A 20,831-nucleotide genomic window follows, 5' to 3' on the forward strand; every position below is an offset into this window, starting at 1 on the left:
AAAGTCGTACCCGTTGATGGGTCATGTGAGCCTCTACAAACTGTTCTGTGGTATTGTGGAGTCCTAGTTCCAACATCCTGTCGATAGCAATACTCATTACCAAGCTGATTACCAATCGGGCCTTGCTCAAAAGGGTGTCGACTTTCTTGACGTCAGTGTCAGTGAACAGTGAGCGAGGCAACGAAGGCTATTTTGAGGCGCAGTTCGTCCGCCTCCTCCAAGGTTCTAGATCTAAATATTATTCTTCGGGGCACGTGCGTGACTAGCTCAACCGTCGACTTTAGCTTAAGGATGATGTTGACCCGTTTTTGCTGGAAGTTCATACCATGCATCTTAATGCAGGGAGGCGAGAAGACTTCGTGTCCTTCTAAATGTATGCTTATAGTAGGTGAATCTGGTTTGCGATTTTGCCGGCAATGAGAACCAGCAGTTCCGACTTCCAGGGGCGCAGGCCCTCGGATATCGGAGTTCTTGACGATATCGGCCGCAGCATTTAGCCTGTCCTCCATCTTCCCCAAGGAGCCCGTTGAAGACCAGACGGTAATGTCGCTTGTGTAAAACCCGTGTTGTATCAATGGGATGTCGTTTAGCAGAGGGGGCAGCCCAATAAGCGCGATATTATAGAGGAGAGGCACACGACAGCGCCTTGTGGGGTCCTCGACATCCAATCAATATAACGTTTCTTGACTGATTTAGTTTCAGAACAGCCGTACACTCCGTCATAAAATCCTTTATATAGTTGAGCGTCCAGGCACGATAGTCCAGTGGTTTCAGAGTATAAAGTGCGGCGGTGTTTTACATTGTCAAACGCCCCCTTCAAATCTAATGCAAGGATGGCCCTGGGTGGACAGTTGCGGAAAAAGCCGAACCATCGAGTGCAGCACTTTGATTTCTCTTTTCAGGTAGTCTTGTATTCTGTTCAGTACAACGTGCTTTACCCATTTTCGTACTCAAGATGTTTGAGAGATGCTGCCGTATTTCCAGACGTTTTTGAGGTGCTGCGTGAGCTCCAGTGTCGACAGGTCGTTAAGATTTGCCACGACCTTATTAGAAATTTCATCTGCTTCCGGGGCCGTCTGCATGTGAAGATTCTCTGTGGCTGCAGTCACCTCACACAGTTGTGTCATCATCAGCCTGTCTACGCCCAGTGCAGGGCAAAGGCATCTCCCCTGTTCCGCCAATCAACCCGGTCGTGTGCTTTCGGCTGCCACGTTATACCTACAAACTTTTTATCTCACCTACCCCCCTAGTTTTCTGTCTCCCCCTCACGCGTTTGCGATCTCTTGGAATCCAGTCAGTTACCCTTAATGACCACCGGTTATCCTGCCGATGTGCTACGTGCCCGGCCCATACAATTTCTTCTTCTTGATTTAAACTATGATATCCTTAACCCCCGTTTGTTCCCTGACCCACCCTGCTATCTTCCCGTCTCTTAAGGTTACACCTATCATTTTCCTTTTCATCGCTCGCTGCGTCATCCTGAATATACGTTGAACCATCCTTGTAAGTCTCCAGGTTTCTGCTCCGTATGTAAGTACCGGTAAGGTGCAGCTGTTATATACCTTCCTCTTGACGGATAGTGGTGGACTACTATTCATGATTTGATAATGCTTGCCGAATGAGCCCCATGCCTCCTTATTCTTCTAGTTATTTCACTCTCATGGTTCGGCTCCGCGGTTACTACCTGTCCTAAGTAGACGTACTCCTTTACAACTTCCAGTGTCTCACCAGCTATCACAAAGCGCTGTTCTCTGCCAAGACTGTTCCACATTTCATGCGTATTATTTTCAGACTTACTCTTCTACTTTCCGCATCCAGTTCAGTAATCATCACCTGTATTTCGTCTCCCGCATTACTCATCAATGCAATGTCATCAGCGAATCGCAGGTTACTGATAAGCTCTGATTTAACTCTTATCCCTAATTCTTCCCCATCTTGGGCCCTGAAAGCCTCCTGTAAACACGCGGTGAATAGCATTGGAGATATCGTGTCTCCCTGCCGTACGCCCTTCTTTATTGCGATTCTGTCGCTTTCTTTATGGAGGACTATAGTGGCTGTGGATCCGCTGTAGATTTCTTCCATTATGTTTATATAGGCTTCGTCGATGGCCTGATTCCGCAGTGCCTGCATTACTGCTGATGTCTGAACCATTGTATATCCTCCTTCAACCCAGCGTAAGGCTGGCCTGAATGCGGTGGAAGGGGTTTCCTGGGTTGCTCTAGCAGATACCTGCGTTTGAGACAGACCATTGGGAGATCACCCACGCTTCCCACGAACTGGTGAAAATTTTTGGCTATACCGTTTTTGTATTTGAAGTTTTGAATTACAGGGATTCATCAGGAACCGAAGAAGTCTACAGGTCATGGCTGTGCTAAGCTAGCCGGGCAGGCTGTTACACAGACAATGCATGTTTCCTTAAACAGTGATGCTGCACATGTAACTACTTCATCCCCGAGCAGTGCAATTCGCCATTGCATCCTCATGTGTTTATACCACCTCATCTACGCAATAATCTACTAGTAGCTTCCCAGAGATGGAGTAGGTATTTGTCTATGCTGGGCGTGATAGCGTTGGTTTGGAGCACCTTGGTGTAGTTTTTATCGTCTCCCTGTAGCTGTCGTGTCTGCTCTGGGACGTCCACATTTGCTTCCGTCTCTGTGGGGTGTGATATGCTACCTCGCTCTTTCCGGAAGCTCGTCCAGTCTGTGAGTTTGGCTTGGCCTACTCTGGCGCTGTAATCTCCACCCACAATAGTGGTCGCGAGGAGAGTAGGGTCGCTTCCTAGGTATTTATCCAGGTGTTTCCATGTGGCGCGGGGTGTCTTTCTGGCGAAGGTGAGGCCGGGAGCTGTGTCCCTGGCTATGTTCGTTCCTATTGTGGCAGTCTTCAGATCAGCCGTCAGTGGGGTTAGCAACCGTACCAAATTTTGCGGGGCTGACCCGACTTTTCATACAGCGTCTGGAGTCTCGCGTTGTCCCTGTTGGAACAGCTTCATGTCCAAGATTTTTTCCGGACCGTCTAGGCTATTAGAAATCTTTGTGTGATACAACGCACGCCCAATCATACGAGTCAGTCTATGGAACACGAAGACTGCATGAATCGCACGCACGAAGCAATATTGTAGTGGCTGAACTTGCGCATGAAGTGCATTAATATTTACGAGCACATTCTCCAAGCAGCAGGATGTGTCGCGAATAGCTCGTAGACAGCTGAAGTACTAATTTAGGCTCCTCTTCGCCCTGTCGCATCCTTACTTTGCCAAACGCCTTCGTCTTCTCATTGAACGAGCGACGACGGCACGTCTACTTCGGGCGCCGTCCCGTCGCAACATTTGGTGACGCCACGCAAAGACGGCGCTGCACCGCTGCCACTGAACTGCGCAGCCCTATACCAGCCAGCTCAAACGCGGCAGCCGCAATACACCGATCTCACCGCGAGTTGCACTACGCCACCGCTGCCACAGTGGATGCCGGTACTTTAAGTACTCGGTACGTTCAGCTGCATATAACCGGTGCATCGGCGAGCTGCATTATCGAGCTTTAGGGGCCGTATTTGGATGAATCGCGATGGTTGGGTTGACGTGCTACAAGCTGAGATGGTACAACAGCAACTTGAAGCAAAAGGACTCGGATTTTACGTGTTTTCAAAGATGTCAAGCTCCGACAGGAGTGTGTGCGACAGTCAACGAAGTCGGACGGAGCGGCAACTACCGCGCACTTTCAACGTATTGTTCACCGTGTTTGCGAATTGTGTGTGTAATGCATGGTAATTTAGCAACAATCTATTCCGTCATAACAAGCTTTCTGCGCTACTGATGTGCCGGTCTGCGACAGCAAAACTTCATACAACGTGTGCTCGATCCCCTCGTCGGGGCGATCGCCGCCAGCGGCGACAGGTTGGATACAACGTGTTTTCCGGGCAAAACAGAGATCACTTAAATATATAGCGACACCTAAATCGACCTTTCATCAAAAGCTATCACGACTGTGAAGTGTTTAGCGCGAACGATACCTGTGATACAAGCCAAACTTATGTTTACAGCTCGCGCCATGGAATGCACGGCGAAAATTCGACCGTGCCGGCATCGCAGCCAAGTTCGCCACTGGGATTTCCCTACTCTTGTCAAAATGTGATATTATCGCGAACACAGCGGTAGCAAAGCTTGGCTTCTTATATAAGCGTAGGCGGCGCTTAACGTACGTATACATACCTATACACTGCAGCTTCGAAACAGTATAGGCCTAGCGACGATATCGGCGCCGAGCAATCAGCTGAGGCTGCCGCCGCTGGCCTGAGCGGGCTACTGCTCGTCCGCCACATTGTGTGTCACCAAAACCTCTTACTGACTCATCCATCCCTTGTGCAGCAGGACATATTTTGCCGTTCACAAGATTTCCGTGACGTTAAACTATTAACGCGATAGCTTTAGAGCGCTCGTGTCGCAGAAATTCCGTCGTTGGCGTCGGTGTCGGCACCGTTGGTTGTGAGCGAAAAATCGTCCGTGAGCGACAAATCAAGAAAGAAGCAAATAAAATAAAGAATAAAATTTTCGGTCCCATTGAGGATCGAACCCGGGCCGTTCGCGTGGCAAGCAGGTATCCTACCACAAAGCCACGATGTTACTTTCAGCGGCTTCGGAAAAAAACACTACATAAATGCCATGTAGTGGAAGGAGTCTCCTTAACGCATTTTGTTCGACAGGTGTCACGACGAAAACGAGCCCATTCGGCGATTTGTAGGCGCATTTGGGAGGCCATCAAACTACGTCGAAAAAGGCCGGGATAGTGCAGCCATCGCCGCTAAAAGCGCACACGAACTTTCAAACAGCTCTAAAGATGGACAACTATGTCCATCTAGTGAAAAACATATCAAGCCAACGCCGGCTTTCCAGAGGAGGCGTTGATCAAGCAAACAGCAAACGCTAGACAATGTGCTGCCATCTGTGAGGCATTGTGAGACTCTTCATGGCCTCCGAGATGGCAAGCGCGCGGCGTCTATATCTTCGAGGCCATGCGACTCGTGCCTTGGATCAAAAACCTGTATGTACCACTCGCGCGTGCACGTGTGTGTGTGTGTGTGTGTGTGTGTCTGTGTGCGTGTGTGTGTAACAATACACATTAATAAGTGTGCACTTAGTGGTTGAAGTGCGCACTAGGGGCCGGATTTCGCTATTGCGTTCAACTCTTAAAGGCGAAGCTTAACGGTCCCCCAATTTTTGTAAACGGCATGCGGCCAGTCGTCGCCCCGCGGGCGCGCTTCTAACCTGCTTCACGGTGGCCGCCTCATATTCATTCACGTTTAGCGCATCACTGTGCTCCAAGTCCTGCGCTGACAACACAGCCTACGTACATTGAAAGTACTGCGTGAACAAAAAATAAATGCAAAAAGCTTTTGTCGTGCACGCGCACGGCAACCGACACACGGCCACTCCAGATGTGCCTCGTTTGCTGGTGCTGCCCGACGCGCTCACGCGCACGGCGCCTTCCTCGGACTCTCGTCCCCAGCTCCTGCATATCGTGTTACTCTTCTACCCTCGCTGTAACTTCCTATGCCTCCTCTCGTCCGCTTCTAAAACAAAGCAATAAAACAGTCTCCTGCCAGCCGCTGTCTCGCGTGGTTCCTGTGCTGCGGGGCTCTGAGCCCCCAACATAACACTGGCGACGAGAAGCGCTCTAGGTGGCGCCCATGGCTACTGGAGGAATGCAGGCCGCCATCGAGCCTTTCAGCGGCAAGAACTGGTCATCCTGGATCCAGCGCCTGACCTTCTACTGCGTGGCGAACGACGTCTGCGACGAACAAAAGAAGCGCGCTCCTCCTGACGCTATGCGGAGCCGACACCTTTGAAACTGCCTGCGCTCTGGGCGCGCCGAAGACGCCTGGAGAGGTGGGCTATGCCGACATAGGTGCCCTTCTGCAGAACCACTTCGACCCACGACCGTCTGAGTTGTACAGCCGGTACGTGTTCCAGCGACGCGACCAGCGGCCGGAAGAGTCGATCAGCAACTACGTTGCAGCCCTCAGAAGCTTGTCAGCTGACTGTAAATTCGGAGTGCCAGCGACAGCGTCTGCTACACCGACACCACCGGCAGAAGGCCACGCAGCCGTTCTGGCGAACCCCACCATGCTGCCTGTCACTAATCCCGTTAATCGGGTTGGCAATCGCCGGGCGGATTCTAAGGGCTGGCGTCACGGCCCTCCGAAAACGCACCACGAAAGCGCGGACAATTTAGAGTTGGTCCTTTGGTGCGCCAGCGAACGCCGGTTGTGGTCCAAAGACCGAGTCAGAGCCGAGAGTTGATAAAAAAACGAAAACGAAATATATTCTCCTAATAGTTATGACCTCAGAAGACCACAAATGAGAAATTGAGCCAGTGGTGCAAGTATTAATCGATTTACAGGCGTGACATCAAATTAGGTCGTCAGGGCTCAGCGATTGTGAAATGAGAAAAATGGCATCTTTTTTCCTGCTATTCACTAGAGTACACAAAATGTGAACCACGTCTCATTTTTCAGTGTGATACTCATTGAAACAGCTTCGGTACGTCGACCCGAAAATTGCGCTTAGCCGCCTCAGCTCACCCGCCTCGACGTCACCCATGACTTCGGTCAAGTTTCTTCTTCTTTGTGGCTCCCAGCTCCTCAAGCATGTCACCATTTTGGTGCCAATCGCAGTGGGGATCATTGAAGAAGTATTCCCCCAAGAATGGGCAGTTTTGGTTTCATTTCCGAGGTGCTAGAGGAAATGTTGTGTGATGGTGTCAATTGACACCGCCAGGGCCGAAAGGGTTAAGGCAATACAAATAACACAAACACGTGCACACTCGGCTGGTACCAGTTACAACTTCACAATACAATTCAGATGGTGTTTACACAACGGGAGCTAAACAAACAGATCACACGCTACGAATGCAATCGCATGCATTACAACTATTCAACGACAGTTAAAGTCCTGAATAGATAATGGCGTATCCAGTCCACAATACCTGGACGATAATCGAATGCTTCTCTTCAAGGAAACACTCACGCCAGCTCCAGCGTTGATCGTCGTAGCTCAACCGTCGTCGTGACTTGTCACGGCTCACACGGCGTCGTCATCCAATTCTTCCAAATTGACGATCGACTGACCGCACACCATCATAAACACGTCTTCTTTGGCTAACGAAGCCACACGTAGCATAACTTCACCATCCGGGCCGACTGACTCACTCCTCTCTCGACTCTCTCACTGACTGCACTACTGTCGATTGCACGCTTTTATCCCTTCTCCCCCGGCTTCTATAAGCGTCGGGAGGTTTCTTTGGCGTGCAATACAGCTAAGGCTAGAGAAAGAACGAGAGCTTTCTCGTATGTTCGAATCGCGGCGGCATCGCTCGCGGATGCGTCACCCTTTTCCCTCTAGAAAGATCCAGGCTTTGCCGGGCGTTTGATTGCGTCGTCTGGTCGTCTGCGCCTGGCTAGATTGGGTGAGGAGGATGCGGCGCGCCGGCGTCTTTTGGTGCTTGTTTTTTCGTCTTTTGCGCTTCTTGGGCGCGCGACTCGCGCCGTTCTGTCGCGCAGCTGCTTGAAAGCGGCCGCGCGCGCGCTTTAAAACACGCTAATTTGTGACACTGCCCCCCACTTCAAGTATATTATCACATAATATTCAAACAACACAAATTAGCGCGCACATACACATAACCAAAAATGCCCCACATACAGAGTCCACGACTCAGTCCACACACAATGCGCGTCACAACAGAACTCCTAATATAATTCACAGGGCATTTCAATGTCACGACATATGAAAGATAAACACAAGTACATAAGTACAAAACACCAACATACATTTCGTATAAAACAATGTGAACGCACAAAACAAAGCTCTTCATTTGCAATGCTTATACCGTTATATCAATAGCATTGTACGCATCAAACAACGCAAGTGACACTTCGGCTCACTAGCCATACACACTCGACACAGGGTATAATAATACAACTCATTCAAACTCAAAACACTTCAAACAAATTCAATTCCAACACCCTGTCCTGTTCAAATAGACTCGCGCTTGCGCCCCTTCTTTCGGTGCTCGCTCGCTCTCTTTTTGTTCCTCTTCCTTTTCTTGCGAGCCGTTCCATTTGACGGTGCCGGAGGGGGCGTCTCTGCTGCCGTCGACACATTCGACACCGGCAAGGCTTCGTCGTGTTCCTTAGAACGTTCTCGGTGTTTCGTCAACTTCTGCGCGTCGTGGTGTTTTTCCTGCGCGACCACCTTCGTCATCTTTTGAGCCGCAGATGATGGTGGCCGCTTACTTGCAATGTCACCTGCTCGGCGCGTCTTCACAGGCGGTACAGTGACCATTGGTGCCGCATTGTTGCCGTTCTCTGACACCTCGGCTTCAATTTGAGCTCGGGCGACATCTTTCCTGTAATTCTCTTCCGCGGTTCCTTTCTGTTGTGGTTCCCGAACTGACGAGGGCTCCATCTTCGGGGCTCCTCCCAAACGCTCAGGCTCGTATGGCCCTCGAGCTCCGTCGATGTTTCCCACTATTAGGTCGAACAGGGGGTTATTCATGCACAGGGCAGTAACTCTCCCGCTGAAGTAAGGGGTCTCAACCTCAATCTTGGCTTCGGGAAGCATTCGAATCGAACTATCAAGCAGGCGAACCGGTTGGGTATTGCCTGTGAAATCACTCTCTCGGACCAATTTCTTTCGTACGATAACCGTGGTGCATCCACTATCTCTTAGTACTGTGACTTCCCTTCCACCAACTTTCCCCTTAAGTGTCGGCATTCCTTTAGTTGAGTCTGTTGTCACCGCAGCACCAATGAAATGCATCTTCTTCCCGCTTTACAGATCGGCCAATTCATCTTTGATCGCTTCTGTTTCCTCTTTCGGCGGGGCATACGCACAAGCTGCTTGATGGGCTTTACTCGCATCGATTCGGCATGCGTCTGCTTTGTGCCCAGTCTGTCCACATTTAAAACACTTCATCACACTGGGGCGTGAGAAGTTGGTCCGACAGCTGTTAGCGCGATGACCCACGCGGTTACACAGAAAGCATCGCGGAACACTCTCTGGTGCACGCTTGTTTTTTTCAGGTGCCGATTTCTTCGACTCCTCGTGAACTTCCTGTTTTACTTTGGCCAGATTCGTGCCACCTTGCGCTTCCAAGAATTGATCGGCCAACTCAAGCATGTCGTCAAGCGATTTAGCTTTCCTCTCTTTCAGATACAGCGACAGGCTCGGGTGGCAACTGGTGAGAAATTGCTCTCTGATTAGAAGCTCTCTAAGCTCACCGTACTCCTGTGCCGTCTCTGAAAGTTCGATCCACCTGTCAAAATAATGGCTGAGCCGCGCGGCATACTGCGTTGCCGTCTCGCCATCAGCTGGCTTTCCCGTACGGAACCGATCTCGGAAGCCTTCCACGGTGAATCGAAATCGTTTCAGCAAAGCAGCTTTCACTTTCGTGTAATTAGCTGCATCGGTAGGTGTCAGCCTACCGTACACACTGAGCGCTTCGCCACTCAAGCAAGTGCTCAAAGCTGTTGCCCATTGCTGCTCCGGCCAATTTTGGCTTCTAGCTATCGTCTCAAACCTGTGCAGGTATGCATCAAGGTCATATTTCCTCTCATCAAACGCCACAAGCAGTTTGCTTGGGTTCAAACGGAAGCTATGATCTTCCCTTTCGCTGCTCTCCACTCTAGCCTGGACGGGAGTCTGTGCGCTGCTGCAAACGGAGCCGTTCGAGTTCCAATTCGTGCTGCCGTTGCCTTTCTCTCTCAGCCATCTCAGCTTGCATCTGTCTCTCTTGCGCCTCTCTTTCTTCCTTCAACTGTCGCTCCTTCGCCTCTCGCTCTTCTTTCTCCCTCTCAGCTGCCAACCTCTCTCTTTCAAGCTCTAGTTTCAATTGTTGCTCTCTTTCTTCTTTCGCCCTCTCAACTGCCAACCTCTCTCGTTCAAGCTCTGCCTTCAGCTGTTGTTCCTTCATCTCTCTTTCTTCCTTAGCTCTTTCTCTCTCTTCTTTTTCCTTTTGGCTAACCCACTTTCGTAGCTCGGCCCCAGAAAGACCCATCTTCTCACCAAGGGCAACTAATTTCTCGAGATCCATGATGCCCGTTAACAAAACCTAGCCGCGTGCACAAAATCTCTGCCTAATTTCGAATTCAAAAACACTCTCTGCACACAGGTTAGCGAGAACGTGGTGCAACACTCAAAATCGTTCGCAAGCACTATCAACGTCTCAAGGCTCTTTCTCCCTACTTTGGACACACTGTGCACCAAAAAGGTCCTGTGTCGTGGATGCCAGAATAATTGTCACTAATCCCGTTAATCGGGTTGGCAATCGCCGGGCGGATTCTAAGGGCTGGCTTCACGGCCCTCCGAAAACGCACCACGAAAGCGCGGACAATTTAGAGTTGGTCCTTTGGTGCGCCAGCGAACGCCGGTTGTGGTCCAAAGACCGAGTCAGAGCGGAGAGTCGATACCACAAACGAAAACGAAATATATTCTCAGCTAAGGCAATACAAATAACACAAACACGTGCACACTCGGCTGGTACCAGTTACAACTTCACAATAAAATTCAGATGGTGTTTACACAACGGGAGCTAAACAAATAGATCACACGCTACGAATGCAATCGCATGCATTACAACTATTGAACGACAGTTAAAGTCCTGAATAGATAATGGCGTATCCAGTCCACAATACTTGGACGGTAATCGAATGCTTCTCTTCAAGGAAACACTCACGCCAGCTCCAGCGTTGATCGTCGTAGCTCAACCGTCGTCGTGACTTGTCACGGCTCACACGGCGTCGTCATCCAATTCTTCCAAATTGACGATCGACTGACCGCACACCATTATAAACACGTCTTCTTTGGCTAACGAAGCCACACGTAGCATAACTTCACCATCCGGGCCGACTGACTCACTCCTCTCTCGACTCTCTCACTGACTGCGCTACTGTCGATTGCACGCTTTTATCCCTTCTCCCCCGGCTTCTAGAAGCGTCGGGAGGTTTCTCCGGCGTTCAATACAGCTAAGGCTAGAGAAAGAACGAGAGCTTTCTCGTATGTTCGAATCGCGGCGGCATCGCTCGCGGATGCGTCACCCTTTCCCTCTAGAAAGATCCAGGCTTTGCCGGGCGTTTGATCGCGTCGTCTGGTCGTCTGCGCCTGGCTCTATTGGTTTACTCTTTCCAAGAACGATGTCTTAGCGCGTGAAATTATGGAAGCATACTATATTAGAAAGAAGGAAGAATGCTGTGTTAGTGACACATCTGTTGCTCTGCGTGGGGGTGAATTGAGTTTCATCGATTCATTTTTCGATTAGTTGATCTTGTTATCGCGGGTTTTTGACGAGCTTGTGAGGCCATGTGCGCGCGCAGGGTCGCTGTGGTTATATATGACGCTGATGTTCTGGGAATAAAGTTAGTTGCGAGTGACGCCCTTTCTGTCCTGTCCTTACTTTTTTCCTTGATGGTACGCGTCTTTTTGGTTTTTCAGTAAGCATGTACCAACTAGCCCAACGAAAAGTTCTATTAACACAGTGTTAGTTGCGAGTGACGCCCTTTCTGTCCTGTCCTTACTTTTTTCCTTGATGCTACGCGTCTTTTTGGTTTTTCAGTAAGCATGTACCAACTAGCCCAACAAAAAGTTCTATTAACATAGTGTTTACTTCCTCTTCCTACTTCTATTGTACATATCATTTCTATCGCGCCATGCGCAAGGTGTGTATCCTATGTAGATCCGTCCCTGTGGCGACCAGCCGCTCGGAGTACAAGACGACGAGCGCCGGTGGCTCGTGGTGCGAGGCCGTTAGAATGTTTAGGGACTTCGGCCGGCTAGACGCCCCAGCCAAGGCTCTTCTTTGGCCTGTCGGCGCCTTACTTTGCCGTACGCATTCTTCTCATTAAGCTAGCGACGACGGCACGTCGACGTCGGACACTGTCACGTCGCAGTAGTCTGTTAGAGGGGTTTGGAGGGAACAAGGTTGTGGATTGCCACAACCTTCTTTCTTGCTAAGGTGGGGGTGGCTGTTGTCTCCTTCGTTGTATACTTTGTATTCGGGTAGCTTAGCTACGGTGTTTGCCTTCACAAGGGGAACGGGATGATCCGTACACGCTAAGTATTGCGGTAACATGCTTTTCTTGTTTTACAATCCCTGACAATTTTACTGCCATATTGAATATTCTTTCCTCGAACTCTGGACGAATTCGGCTGATCCATCTTGAATACGTGCGGCTTGACCTGAGGCGGGGTCGGTGTTTGCAGTTTTACTGCCTCTCTTCACCTTACATGCTTCAATGACCTTGACCCGCTCCTCCAGTCTCACAAGGTGAGACGTTATTTGCCGTACTGTTTCCTCTCAGGCCATTCCACAGGAGAGATGCGCGCGTAATCGTTTTTAAAATAGAAGTTATTTTTTTAGGTTTACGTGCTAAAAGAAATATTTTTCTATGAAGCAATCCGAAGTGGAAAATCTTTCTTATTTTGGGGGGGCCGCGTGGCCTTCCTAACGTGCACACAAACTCATCTAAACGGCGTTCTTTTCAATTCAAGCACTTCTAAAAGGTAGGTATGTGGCTTAGAAGCAAACAAGTACCCTGATTATGTAGCTGCAGCAAAGCAAATACCTTCCCATGGCTTAATTCGAGGTATATTTCGAAGTGAGGTACTGCTTTGCACTGCACTAAATGTATCACTCATGCATTTATAGATTGGTACTCGCGCAACAAAAATACACCCAATATTACAATTTCGCAAAATTCCATTTCATTCCTTTTTTTTCATTCCAGTTACGAGAACGTACAATATCCGTGAGGTAAGCTAACGTTTTCATCATGCTCAGATTACAATGTTTAGGTCGAGAGGTTATTAATTGAGAATTTTATTAGTGTAGGTTTAATACTGTAAAGTTATAGCGATAACAAGACTTAAGAAAATGCTTCCTGACAAACTTTCCTATCAACCTGGGCACAGAATATAAAGGGTCCCTTAGAGCAACACAATTTTAAGCCTAAACATTTCTTCGAAATAAAAAATAGCACGTATTCTGGAATATCTACAGCCGAATATCTAAACCCCAATCCAGGCGAAATAGGAAGGATGCACGCTGGGCCCGCAGAAATTTGGACGCTCCCGTTCGTCAGACGGGAACTATTCAAAAAATACTAATGGAACAACATCACAGGAAAGTATCCTCAGGAGTATTGAACAGGTTTGAAACAAAGAAATTGACCACTTAAATTCATTCTGTGATGCGCGGTGTAAATTCAATTTCTTTTTGAACTGTACATCTGCGCAAAGGTGGAAAGCGCAAAAGAAACGCACTGCCGGCCTTTTATGTGGCCATACACCAGGGAACTCAGGGTAGTGAAAACGTGAAAGAGCGCCATAAACCCAAATATGGCATTCAAAGACAAGGCGATCCACTTGTGAAATAGAAATGACTTGTCGTTTTCCGCAGCAGCATTCTGTGGAGTAACGCGTCCCCTCTGACTTCGCCATATATTCTTCATACAAAGTGCCAGTTTCCGCCGGAACCACCAGCCATGGCACCCGATGCCCCACGCAAACCATCTCCAGAGCCGTGTGAACTAAATCCGACGACTCTGAAGCCGAGACGTTTGTCAAAGTTGGGATCGTCGCCAACAAGCCCAAGTCTCCCGCTGATGACAGTAATGTAGAGACCAGCACGAATGCAGGCGCCATCTCAAGGACCACTTGCTGCAGCACCTTGGTGAGCCCGACACGAACAATGCTGCAAGAGCATGAGCTGCGTTCCACTGGGCCTCGGAGCTTCGCCTCCTATTCGAGGATGCATATCAGACCGCCATATCGACGCCCAGGGGTCAGTTATGATTTGAGCGGTGAACTCGAATTTTGAAGGCGTCTATAATCACGTCTATCGTGTTCCCACGTGCCGCAACAGTCGTCAGCCGGCGCCGCCTTACAGCAGTTCTCTAAAACTTGCTTCGAGCAATACAACCGACATGCGAACTGTGGTGATTTGAGCGGCCGTGGGTCTAGACAATGGCTTCGCAGTGTGTGAGCATTCTTGACGGGCAGGTTGACGTGGCAGGTTGACGGTCTGTGCGCAATGTTGGGCCTACGCCGTCCATGTTGTCGCAGAGCCGCGCTTGCGCCAGCATGTGCGATATCCTCGAGAGAGTTTGGCGGGCTACGTCGAGGATGCGCTGAATCACTGCAACCGCATCAACGCTAGCCTGACTGGGGTATAGAAATTGTGTGAATGACGGATGTATCAGCCTACTTTTTTTATTAACTCGCGAACACTGACTGGTAGATGTGTTCGGAAGCTGTGTGTCGCCATGCATGGCGCTAAGTCTAACGTGATCTTCAGAACAACAACACGATACGCTAACTTACGCATCCCTTTGACACTTTACTCTCGCAGTGCTCTTCGATGCCATGAGCGTCCCCTTTACCACTGGGCGGTGACATGTGTGCCACCAGGGTTGAAAAAAATACTTCATTGCTTCTGCCATTAGATCCTGCAACGAGCCGCTGCTACGACCATCCCATTCGGAGCGTTTCCAATGGGAGAAGTGTAGTGTGTGTAGCCTAAGCCTCACTCATAGCATCAATCCATATCGAAAAATACCTCTCCGACACTCGCCTGCCTGTCGCACTACCTTCCTTTCTCGCCCTGAGAGTATTAACGCCGAGGCTAGAGCGAAGACACGAGGCTCGTCGCTTTTCACTACGCTTTGAATGAGTGCATAACGAGGATCTACGTTTACTATGTGCTTTTTGATGCCATCCTTGCGCGGGATTCACCATATGCGGTGCCCAGGTGTATTTTGGCAACTTCAGCTACCACAAGAGCTAAATCATGGTCATGGGCTTCGTCGGGGCGGAGTTGTGTGACTCCGTCAACATGGGTACGTCCACATTAAGCGTTGCTATATCTGCCAAACAACAATAGACATTGTACAAGCTCTCATAAACTAATGCACTATAAACAATCAAATACTTCGAGGAGACGTTTCACTTTCCTGTTATACCGATTCCTATGACGGAGGGATCAGCTATCCTTTTTAATGCACTCGCGAACAATGACCGGTACAGGTCTTCGGAAGCAGTGTGTCGCCATGCATGACGCTAAGTCTAACGTGATCTTCAGGACAACACGATACGCTAACTTACGCATCCCTTTATTGTCGCGCGATTAGCAATGACCTGGTTATACAATGGGCACTTGCTCAGAACGTTCGTATTCAAGTTCTCCATTCTCACGTTGAATTTTAAAGGAACAAAGATGAAAATGGAAGTCAGCTACATGTAAAATACTGTTATGGTGTTATTTGGCTTCAATGTCATGGTAACCAATATTATCTCCCATGTTGTATATATTTTCGCATTTATTTTTTCCACGTTATTTAGGTTTGCATTACTTTCCTGTTCATTTTCTTTCTTTATGAAATTGTGGAGCTTGTCTAATGAACATAATGAATCTATTGTTTTATTTATTCACATGAATATTCCGCACTGTTTCGCAAAACAGCCCATAATAATTAGGTGTAATAATCTGGTTAAACGCCCGCATCATCGTACTTGCGTAAGCCGGCTACCTATTTGCGGGGTACTATCGCGCTCAGCATGAGCTACATCACGCGAGCGCGTGGCCGAGCGCTCTGCAATGTTGCACAGTGGCGCCGAATGTAGTATATTTCTTAGTTATTGGGAGAGAGTCTGGCTGTCCCTGCGAGCGCGCATCGCCCCCACTTGCTTGCTTTCACCCTCGAAGTTATCATTTTCGAAGCTGATATCACCGCAGGGCAAAACGAGGGCGAGGGTGAAAGCAAGTGGAGGCGATGCGCGCTCACAGGGACAGCCAAACTCTCTCCCGATAACTCGAAAGTGTGCCACAATTGGTGCCACTGTACAACCTTGCAGAGCGCTCGGCCACGCGCTCGCGTGGTGTAGCTCATACTGAGCGTGATAGTATATATCAATCGAATATGTTCGTGGATGGCTGCCGCCGGTATAAAATACCTCGCAAAATACATTGACAATGTATTTATCTGAAATTCATATCGCTAAAGCGTTTGCTTCACATATTGAAGGCACACAAAGGAGTGTTCTGTGGCCGCCTTCCATTGTCGCTCGCTCATTTACATCACATGTGTCCTCAAATATCCAGTCTTGATTCTTTTCAAATTGCGTCTTCATTAGTTATTTTTTCTCCAAAATGCACGTCTTATCTAATTAGGACTAGTTTTGTTATAGAAAACTTGTGTACGGAGGCAACTGCTGTTGAATGATTTCTCAGCACTGCAAGCGTTGCTGTCCCCTAGAACTTCTGTATATTTGATAATGATTTGCAATGCAGTTCCTGCTACAGCAAGATCGTATATACCTGGTGGGGTTTAGTGAAGGACTCGTTCTACCACCTAAGAACCGTTTGCTCCGGTGTATTAGAGCTACATGGCAGTCCACAACTCACACTAAAATAAGTCGTCAATTGATGTTCGTAGAAGTAAGTATGCACACCATTTTCGTGTGAAGCTCATATGTACTTAGCGAGTACCCCTATAATATAGAAGAATGCAAGTTTGGGTTTTAGCAGTTTTGTCATTGCTCTACCACTGCTACTGATAGTACTCGAAAAAAATGGTTCCTATGTACTTTCTTGTTCTGTTCACACATTAGTTACAGGCGAAATTGCGTAGCCTTTTCGCCAGCTAAATTAAAAAGGCAGAAAAAATGGAAAGCCCCCACTCATACAAAGCAACACTTATCTGATCAGCTAAATTGCTTCCTAAATCTGCATATTTCGTGCGCCCTTCGCTTACCCTAGTAAAAGATCTAAGTCCTGCTATTATTCCAGCTGTTCCTCATAAGAATGCAACACAGCCTCTTGGTGGCGAACACCAGGCACCAGTGTTGTTACCACAGCTATCAGGAAACCAAATATTTGCATGATGCGAACTTTTCAGATCTTATAGTGCTGTGTTAACGCAGCTCGAAATGAAGACCTCAAATAAAGTTTAAAATGAGTGTAACAAAACATGTTTCACGAAGTAATTTCAATTTCCCTTCCGGGTACCTAGTGTTGGATGTTTTCAGCATGAAATAAAGAAACTAAGATGACACAAAACCCTGTTAAAAATGAAACAAATTGACAAAAAGTGGTGATTTATTTCTACTTCAGAAAGAGTACTGAAAATATGACAGTGTCAAATTCGAGTGTACGCTATAATGTTATCGCAATAAATCATCTGGCCACCTGCGTCACGACCTCAGTTTTATTTTGTCAAGGATGCACGTTGCAGCATTGCGCGAAAAAGCGAACTTAGGCGTTGGATGGATCTAAGGTTGGCGCTTGGTTATTCACCCTTTAACTGTTCTACACGCACACTTCGGTCGTTTCTTCGGTCATTTCATAGCTTATGCGACAAATGGTACTGAAAATCTCTGCAATTTTCCCCCTAACTGCTCGCACAACTGCATTCGTTCTCCCCACCTCTTCGTATCGGCAGCCAGTCATACTACATGAACTAGACATATGAGTCTTGATGACTGGGCCATACGTATGGACGTTTCACGTGCTCGGCAGTGTGTAAGCGGCAAATATAATTTTACGCTAGCTTCTGGGTATCGCTACGTCAACATTTTCAATTTCAAGGGCAAAGAGATTTGTGTCTCAATTTCACGTACACCCGATTTAAAGAAGTAATGTCAGCATTGTAATCACCTTTTTAAATATGGTTTCAAATGCACAACTCAAAGTGGTGTGTACATTTTTTCTTTGTATGTCTTTATTTATTTTTTTGGAATTTGTTTTATTTACACCTACCGCATTTTACCTCCGATGATTTCAGCATGGTGACATCTAATGTCAGTAATGGAATAATTCCGTTCCAACCGACAGAATGCGGCTAGCGTACGTTATCACATGGTTTGTGCCATTCTGTATCTGTACCAATGCCATTCTGTATCTGTACCAATGGCCCCTTGCGTCGGTGCGAAGCGCTGTTCAAGCGGCTGGGTCAAAATGGGCCAACACATGTGGTGATGTGAGCACGAAAATCAGTGACGCAAAGGAATCTTCTTCATCCTAGAAAAACCACGTTTTTTACTGATGTGGTACGTGAGGGGTCGAGCAATGCTTGCGAAGTTGATGACAAAACGGTGGAAGTACGAGGAGAGCCCCAGAATGCTGCGGATTGTATGGAAAGTGGAACCGGGAATTCTCGGACAGCGCGGACTTTGTCAGGGTCGGGTTGGACAACGATATGTTTAGTATGGGCAAAACTGCGTAAAATGAAATGTGTCTTTTTTTAACCCGCTAATGCGTGAATTATTGTTAGACTGGTAGAAGTATTTTGGGTTCCCGAGATTCATTACCATACTCAAAACTAGAAGAAAACGATTCCGCATTTAAAACCCTTACCTTAAGAGGCCCTACAACGCTAATCGGCCTCCAATTTTAGATGTTAGAAGTGAAGCATATTATAGCGGAATTCAATCCGGTGGAGGTAGTGGTGGTGTGCGGCGTGACCACTCCTACCGCGCATGCGTAAGCCCTCTCCACACACCTCCTCTTCATCTCCAATTCCCCTCTCCCACCCCCCATCCACTTCGCATCTATCCTAGCCCCTCTCCCATTTCCCTCTCTCCCCTCTAATTTTCCACTTCTCTCCCATTTACCTCTCTCCCCTCCCCTCTCCACCCCCCTCTGAAAAGCGGACTCTACATGCCGAAACGCTGCTTCGCATCGCCTCAGCTCCTCTTTAGCGGGAGATTGTGTGATTTTTTTTACTCGTAGGTTGTGTACACTGAAGTTCACACTTATTAGTGCCGCAAGAACAGCAGCGATACCATTTCATGTAGCCCTTTTTATATCGAACGTCATTTCTATCGTGCCACTACCGTCTCCATGAGGTCCGCCATGCACATGTGCTAATAAATACGTAGAAAAGCCTAGGTACCTCAATGATGAATCTAACTTTGCGAGTCTTCCACTTCATCGTCCCTCAGGCGCTCGATCAGCATAGTTGTACACAACATCAGCAAGTGAGTCAGCAAGTCATTCTCAATACGTCTATCTTGTCGCTCGAGATGCACACGGAAGTCATTCCTTCTCCTTTACACTTCATCTAGGCGTCTGATATGCTTTCGAAAAGTTGACTCGCAAAGGAATATGTCTTAATACTTTGTGTATAGGCCAAGCGTAGTGCAACGCCTGCCGCATAGGCTCTTGAAATGAGGGGAGCTGCGCTTGTGCGTATTTCTGCCTTAAGATACCATTAAAGACTACGGAGTACCTTCGTATGCTCCCAAAGTAAGGCTAAACATCCTGAACACAAATAAATATATCAGACATAAAAACGTGTCCAACAGTTGAAAATATTTTTATTACAACTGCTTCTGGGATGTCTCAGAGTTGCCCCAAACAATTCAAATAAAGTGACAATTGCGTATCTATGATATACTTCGAAAATCATCATCGGTCCCTCACTTGCGGTCATCATGCTGAAATGGAAAAGGTAATGGTGACCAATACAATTATTTTGATGGAGGTGTCTTGATATCAGCTCAGTCTACACGACAGGATTAAATCAGTCATTCACGTGGACCAAGCCGACGTGTGCACGATAAAAAGGACCAGGCTTTCTCGCAGAATATCCCACAAAATAGGAACTTCTGTTGCTCAAATAATCAATGGGGGGCATTTTCGCGCTGCCATGTCTGGGGCAAAACTGGAATATAATAGAAGGTGTGACCAGCTTACAAGGCAGCACATTTTGCCTGATACATCCATTAGTTGGTTAGATGTTTAATGGCTCAAGGCGACTGAGCCCATGAGAGACCCTAGTTGTAGGGCTACCTCAAACAATGTCGCAGTAATTACAATGTCATCCTTACACCTGTACACTTCTAAATAGCCGCACCTCCTGTAGTCAGTAAAGGACACTGGCGGGGAAGACGCGACTGCCTGCGAAGGAAAATTTCTGGACTTGCAGCCCACACTCGATCTAGCCTCCCCAGCTAAACCTCAAGCAGTTGCTCTTTAGATCATGGTACACCATCATGGAGCACCAGTGATGCTGCAGTTGCGGATGTTTTCCACGCTTCATACTGCATTTACTCTAACTAGCACTGAGAGCTTGGTAGACATTGGTTTGTTCTAGAAGCCAGTGCTTTCTGTATTAAAGGTCAATGTCAGGAATGTCCTAGATAGTCATAGATGATATAGCTAGAGCCAGGGCTGGGCAAAAATACTTTGAAATTGTATCGCGATACGATACAAGATACTCGGGCAAGAAGTATTGGAGATACAGATGCAAGATACTTCGGGAATTATTGTATCCGATACGATACTTCCCAATTGTATCTTAAGATACTTCGATACATTTCCAAATTGGCTATTATAGATCTATATAATGAAGCAGCAAAGGCCTATGTAGAAAAGTGTTTACTTGAAAATTTCTTAACTGCGACCAATATTGCTTAATTTTAATAAAATACCTGTTTGTATCAAAGATACTAACTTTCTTGCTCAAGGTATATTAGTTTCATTCTGAAACAACTTCATGGGATTTGTTTGGCTGCTTAACATGACAGCTCTTTAACCGCTACGCTATTAGTGGTTTTTGCTTCACACTTCTGTAACTTATGGTTGTCTACTTGCAAGAACCTTATTAAGATGCCTCCGCACGATGGCCCAAATACAGCTGTGCAGTCTTACCTTGTCCACAAGCTTATTTTTGCTTTCGTAATACCGCATCAACCGACAGGTGTAGAGCAGCAACTACACTTGTAGCGATATTGTCTGTGACGCCTCGTGTGACGACGATGAGCTATATAATCGCACAGTTTA

Source organism: Rhipicephalus sanguineus, chromosome 7, assembly GCF_013339695.2.
Source record: "Rhipicephalus sanguineus isolate Rsan-2018 chromosome 7, BIME_Rsan_1.4, whole genome shotgun sequence".
Classification (NCBI taxonomy): Eukaryota; Metazoa; Arthropoda; class Arachnida; order Ixodida; family Ixodidae; genus Rhipicephalus; species Rhipicephalus sanguineus.